Raw genomic sequence first — 7,525 nt, 5'->3', positions numbered from 1 at the left:
TGGCTCAGGGGGGTGAAAAATCACCCCCTGAGCGCAGCAAGTCTGAGCGCTTTAAAGCGCTGGTGTAGACAGGCGCAGCTCCCAGCGCTCGGAGCTAATCCCCTCATGGAGGTGGATTACCAGGAGTGCTGGGAGAGCTCTCTCCCAGCGCTCGCGGGCGACCACACTCGCACTTCAAAGCACTGCTGTGGGAGTGTTCCCGCGGCAGCACTTTGAAGTTTCCAGCGTAGACCTACCCTTAAAGAGCCCTAGCATGCTCCCAAGCCCCAAGATGGCTCCCTTCCATGAAACTCCATCTCCTCATCATGGAGAATAAATCTGGGAGAACAGACCAGTCTTACAGCATTCCAAAGTTCATCAAAGCCAGACATTGGCACCAGCCCTCTCCAGGAGGCTGTTGGTTCATATACCTTGAATGACTGCACGTTCCATACTACCAGATGGGGAGAGAGGCATCCCTCAGGTCACTAGTTGCCCAACTCTATGGACTAAAGCCAACACTATTCCCAGGTGAGGTTTGAGATCTGGCAGCACGTGCAGACCCCAGAGCTCAGGCGTAATGTGCACCTGCAATCTGCTCTAGCTGCAGCTTCCAACTTGTTTCAAGGTGCAGCCCCCTGCAAAGCATAGTCAAAAGCCTAACCTTAAAGGCCTGAATCACTCACACGAAGTCCAGGGTGACGTTATCTTGCCAAATGCTGGTGATAAGCAGCAAGCTTAGCAACTGCTACCACCTAGACAGCCAGGAGCAGATGGGCATTCAATAAGCATGGGCAACTAGAATCCTTCCCTTTGGAGTTGGAGAGGTGTCAAGCACAGCACAAAATACACACTCAGGGCAAGTGCACCAAGAGTGATGCTATAGTATGTAATAGTCCCACACCGTATCTAGCTAGTATGGAATCTCCAAAGCAGGTTAGAGAGGGCAGCAGACAGACAAGAAAGGGAGTTATAACAACTTGTGTTAATAGACTATGAAAGTCTCGCCTGCTTTCCCTCCCTCCTTGGAAACCACACCCCGCCCCCGCTTTTCCTGAATTGTCTTCTAGGGTCTTGTCTTATCTCAGACTGGAAGGTCCTCAGGACAGGAAGCCTCTCATACTAGGTTTGTAAAACAGATTGAATTAGCCTATTCAATGTCAGTTATAACTGCAGTTAGCGGGCTCTGCTAAAGGAGCGCATTCTTCTAGGTCACAGTTTTAGTAACTATCTCTGCAGCAAGAGAGCTATCAGTTAAGATAGAAACTTCAATTACCCACATGAATGGGGAAAGGGAGCCAGTGGGAATGGGACATGGAATAATTCAGATGAATAGATTAGATAATTGAAGGATCTTCCAGTGTAGTTAACATACAGTCAAGCATTCTTAAAACTACAATACCCACCTGCTGAAGTGAAAAAACAGATTGACAGAGCCAGACGAGTACCCAGAAGTCACCTCCTACAAGACAGGCCCAACAAAGAAAATAACAGAACACCACTAGCTGTCACCTTCAGCCCCCAACTAAAACCTCTCCAGCGCATCATCAGAGATCTACAACCTATCCTGAAAGATGATCCTTTACTCTCACAGATCTTGGGAGACAGACCTGTCCTCGCTTACAGACAACCCCCCAACCTAAAGCAAATACTCACCAGCAACCACACATCACTGAACAAAAACACTGACCCAGGAACCTATCCTTGTAACAAAGCCCGATGCCAACTCTGTCCACATATCTATTCAAGTGACATCATCATAGGGCCTAATCACATCAGCCATACCATCAGGGGCTCGTTCACCTGCACATCTACCAATGTGATATATGCCATCATGTGCCAGCAATGCCCCTCTGCCATGTACATTGGCCAAACCGGACAGTCTCTACGCAAAAGAATTAATGGACACAAATCTGACATCAGGAATCATAATACTCAAAAACCAGTGGGAGAACACTTTAACCTGTCTGGCCATTCAATGACAGACCTGCGGGTGGCTATCTTACAACAGAAAAACTTCAAAAACAGACTCCAACGAGAGACTGCTGAGCTGGAATTGATATGCAAACTAGACACAATCAACTCAGGATTGAATAAGGACTGGGAATGGCTGAGCCATTACAAACATTGAATCTATCTCCCCTTGTAAGTATTCTCACACTTCTTATCAAACTGTCTGTACTGAGCTATCTTGATTATCACTTCAAAAGCTTTTTTTTCTCTTACTTAATTGGCCTCTCAGAGTTGGTAAGACAACTCCTACCTGTTCATGCTCTCTGTATGTGTGTATATATATCTCCTCAATATATGTTTCACTCTATATGCATCCAAAGAAGTGGGCTGTAGCCCACGAAAGCTTATGCTCTAATAAATTTGTTAGTCTCTAAGGTGCCACAAGTACTCCTGTTCTTTTTGCGGATACAGACTAACACGGCTGCTACTCTGAAACCTGTCATACAGTGGGGGAAGTCAATTGTGTTTTGGTTAAACAAGGTTCTGATTACACATTATCCATAGGGATCCTTAATACCATGAGACATCAAGGTCATAGGGAAATGGACCTTTCCAGAGACTGTGGCAACAATCTGCTGCTCCTAATCACCGAGGAGCAGCTCACATCAGACTGTCAGAGTCCAAATACTTCAAATTGTTTACACAGGATCATGACTGAGACCTGTGAAAAATTCACAGCCTGGTGGGATTGATGCTAGGGCAGCCTCTCTTCTCTGGGGTAACAGAGAGGAAGGGGACAAGGCCAGGAAGGGTTTTAAGAAGGTAGCAAAGGCTTGGGGAGGACAGAAAGATATACCTAGTTCAGGACTGGCTGATCCCTGGCTAATAGCCAGAAACCCCAAGCTATTGCTACTCATGTCCAATTGCTGGGTTTCAAATGGCACCATTCACTTCAGATTCTGGAGAACCTGCACAGCCTCTTGCTTGAAACTCATTCATTAATTCAGACTGATTATAGGAAAGATAGCACATTGCTAATGATTCAGACAGAGAACGCAGGAACATGGAAATAAGCGGGGGGACCAGAAATAAAAGGTGTTACCTATACAAGCAATTCCAAACAACAACAGGAGCCAAATAATGATAGCTCCAGGCCCTAGATGCATTTCTGGAAAAGGCTTTCTGCACAAGGCAGATACCACTACTCTAACTGGGCTCTACACATAGGAGGTGTTATTTAAACAAGACACTGTTCTTAGTCAAGCAGAAAATAGCCTCCTTGGCAATGTATCCTGTTCCAGTTGGAGACAGGAAGGGTAGAGGCACCAGGAAACTGGAGGAGACGAGTTAATTGAACCTTTCCAAGCTACAAGGCCCAGGGCTAAGTCTGTGTAGTGTGATGGCTTATAACAGTCTGCCCAGCTCCAGTGCTGATGCACGCTAACAGAACAAGGTGTAGCGTTTGGGTCAGCAGAGAGAGTCCCAGTTCAGTTTGTGGAATATTCCAACCCCACTGCATCCTCAGCATGCTTCAGCCAAACCCCAGGGCTTCCCTCCCATTTCTGAAGTCACTCAGGGTGTGCGCGGCATGCAATGGGTCCGGTGCTTTTGTCATCTAGCTCCCACTAACATTGAAGATGGGGCAGGCAGCAGCACTTCAAACTGGATTATTGGCTCTTACCCAGCACTGAACTTCCCCCTATGAACTGCAAAAGCCTGCCAAAGGGATGCTTTCCAGACCCCAGAAGGACCATGTAAGTTCTGAGAGGCTTGTTCGTGTCACCAGCATTGCTGTCCAAAGCACTTCTGAGCACAGATTCCTGGGTCTGGTTCAGACTGGCTTCTTCATTTAGATCTGGGTCAGAAAGTTACCCATAAGGCCTTGCTCCCCACAAGATGCCACAGTGAATCAGGCCTCCCATTTTAGGCAGGGCTTTTGTCAGGGACTAAAGTAGTCTCTGTATGTCCGTCTGTCCACAGGTTATCTGAGGCTGGTAATTCAGCTATTCCAGGGGGTATGCGGTGAACTCACAAAGGGGTGGAATAAATAAAGAACGTCAGTGCCCCACAAGTGGCATAGCTAAGCCACGAAGGAGATCCATACAAGGACTCAGGGCCCCTTTCTTCAGCCGTCCCAATCTGAGAGTCAGAAAACTAGTGTGGAGAGGCAGAGTCCCACACTACTGGGAGAGCATCTCACTACTAACTGAACAGCCAAACACCTGGTGTAGCAATTGGAGAGTGTACCCTCCGGCTTCACAGGAATACCATCTCACCTCTGCTAATACGCTACAAGAGAGTGTCTCCGCCCTAGATATGGAATTGGTACAATGCATTGGCCACTACTCCACGTGTTACAAGCATTAAGGAGACAATTCCTCCCAGCATAGATAAATCCCCAAAGTCTGGGTGCCCCCTGATGTATTTCCATTAACATTTAAATGCACACCCATGTTTCACTACCTATTCACCACTTTCTATAGCTGCCTAATGCTGCCGGGTGCTGTAGAATTGCATATGTCAAAGGGGTGTGTGTGTGTGTGTGTAATTATATATTACACACACACACACTTCAGGCTCCTGGAAGTTGTCATTTCAGGCGCTTCTGGTCTAGGAGCAGCATTGCCGTGGTAACTATAAGGTTCTGTGCCCAACTCTACAGGAGTCAGTCTCCCCAAGTACAGTCTAATCTGGCAGATTTTAGCCAGCTAGAGTGCAAGTTACTGGTAGCAGAGCAAGTTGGAGGCACTGAGAGGATAGAGCACTGATTGGACTTGCACAGTCAGCTTACTTTTGGTTTTATCGTCATATCAAGACTAGTGCCGAGTCTGCACTCTCCTCCTTACTGCCCAATAACCACCTGACCCTACCATGTCCATTACCCAAGCTGAGCTTTAACAGTAAGTTGCTGAGAAGCCTGAACTTTGAGTTGCATAGTGGAACACCTCACCCTTACCCCAACCATGGGCCATTTCCCACATACCACATGTGACAGGGTGCTGAGCAGGAGGATTGCAGAACCAGGCCCCTGCCATGCCAGCCCCATTTAAGTGAATAAAGTGGAGCTGGCTGGAAAGAACCTGCCCTAATTGGGGAATGAGAGCCAGCTGCCAGCCCAATTAGCCCAGGGCTATGTAAGCACCTGGGAAGAAGGAAGCAGGGTGGTGGGATGGAGGAGAGTGAGGGAGTGCAGACAGGGAGAAAGCCCTTCCCTTCTGGGGTCAGACACAAGGAACCCAGAGTTGTGTATAGCGAGAAGGTGATAGGCACACAAACTTGTAAATAAAAGCACCAGTGGTTTCAGAACCTGAGGGTCTCTGAGTGACTATCTGAGCCTAGCAGAGGCAGGAGCGCTCTGTTACACCCTAATAAGCCCCATAAACCAAGGAAGCCTGAGAGCCTAACTTCCTAGGCAGGGTAATTTCACTTGCTTTGAGCAGCAATGCCCATAGAGCTTTCACCTTTTCCATCTTCATTATGAAAGCACTAGGGGGCCAGATTGACTAACATGCTGAGTCACTTTCCGGGACAGGCTGGGGTGGAGAACAGAAGTGATTTATCCGAAAAGGAGAGCAGGGAGGGGGAAAAGATATAGACATCAGGGAGGTTTGCACCCTGGGTGAATCCTCTGTCAGAGTGTCCCCTGCTTACTGACAGACTAGCACTGTCTGGTCATATGCCCAGGAGAAGCCAGAGGACTCCAACCATCTGATTGAAGACAAGCTGTTGGGCAGCCTGATCTCAAGCTGCTGTCTGGCAGGGCCTGGGTATTTCATTGAAAAATTATGTCACAGCAGCTCAGATAGTCTGCAGTGGATATCACACTGGCTTGAGTGGTGTTGCTGTATGTCCCCAAAGCCAAGGTCAGCACATTCCTGGCATGAAGAAGTCGTGCTCAGCACGTCTCAAACATAAGTTGAATTCTTTTTCACGCACCTCTCTTCTGACACTAGATGTTCCTTATGCTCAATACCCCTATCTCCAACTGCTCTGTACAGGAGAACCAAGAGGTGCTGCTGCACATAATGAGAAACTGGGCCTAACTCATATGATTAAGAGATGGAAAATGACTATTAGATCCCATCTCCGAACTGGGGCAAGACTGTCTGCTGCTGTCTATTCTCCAGGGCTTTGTCCCAAACTAGTTTTAAATATGCCCCAGCAGTAGGGCTTCTGATCCTTGTGAGATCCTTCTACACTGTACTTTAAAGGGAGCAGGAACTGTAACACATCACATATTCCCTGGCAGATAAGCCTACTGCAACACTGAAGTCCTAGCTTCCAGCCTTCTGTCTGTCTCATTGTGACCTGTACATGCTTTCTTGCCATATAGTCACACAGTGGCTGACAGTTCAAAAGCAAGTGGAGGAAAGGAAAAACCATGCCAAGTCTGCAGGTGAGTCCCCAGGGTATACCAGGGTCCCCTCACAACACTGCCCAATGACCTTGTGGGGAGCAGAGGGTGGTGCAGGGCATGGAGACTCCATGGAGTTTATAAAGGTACAGTAGAACCTCAAAGTTATGAACACCAGAGTTACAAACTGACTGGTCCACCTTACACCTCATTGGGAACCGGAAGTATGCAATCAGGCAGCAGAGACCCAAAAAAAAAAAAAGAGCAAATACTATTCAGTACTGTATTAAACGTAAACTACTAAAAAAATAAAGGGAAAGTTAAAAAGAATTGACAAGGTAAGGAAACTTCCTGTGCTTGTTTCACTTCAATTAAGATGGTTAAAGGTAGCATTTTTCTTCTGCATAATAAAGTTTCAAAGGTGTATTAAGTCAATGTTCAGTTGTAAACATTTGGAAGAACAACCATAATGTTTTGTTCAGAATTATGAACAAGCTCTGTTCTGAAGTGTTCGTAACTCTCAGGTTCTACTGTATATCCTGGAGCATTCTTTGAGGCCCCAAAGTTTATTTGGTCTGAACACAGGGATTTTAGTTCTTTGATGGGAAATCTCACAGCTCTCCTCCAGGGTCAGATTTTAGCTGATGTTTACATATCCATATTTCACTGTAGGGAATGGAATTAACTTTCCCACATTAATTTCAGAGGTGGATACCAGAGACAGATTCCCCCAAATACCAGGGACCTGTGAATTGTGTTAGTGTAATTGGGGCTCTTCCTTCCCTTCCTCTCTCCGGTTATGAAGAGCAGCAGTCACATCCAACATATGATGGTACAAATGCTCTAGACTCCCAGGAAATTCCAGCTAGTGCCCCCTCCTTCTAGAGACACTCAACGCCTCTTTGCCTTCCACTGACAGCTGGTTAGCCCATCAGCAGGGCTCACAGCCCTAAATTAAGGTTCCCTGCAGAGTTGTACTGGAGGTTTCAAACCTATTCATTTATGTGAAGCACTTCCCACTTCCAGATCCCACCCCTCTCCCTAGCTTTACCACAAGCCTTAAAGGGCAGTGGCCCCATCACACATTTTTAACCCCACCCATGTTCTTCAATCCCCTCCCTCTTAACTTCATTAAGTCTTTTCTACAACAATTTCAGAAGCTTTTACTCACTCTCCACCTCCAAACTGACTATTTTTGCCTTTACACTGATCCTTCTGATACACCCAGGCTGTATGAGA

This window comes from Terrapene carolina, unplaced genomic scaffold, assembly GCF_002925995.2.
Source record: "Terrapene carolina triunguis isolate 2854851 unplaced genomic scaffold, T_m_triunguis-2.0 Scaffold96, whole genome shotgun sequence".
Classification (NCBI taxonomy): domain Eukaryota; kingdom Metazoa; phylum Chordata; order Testudines; family Emydidae; genus Terrapene; species Terrapene triunguis.
This window is presented reverse-complemented; position numbering follows the sequence as displayed.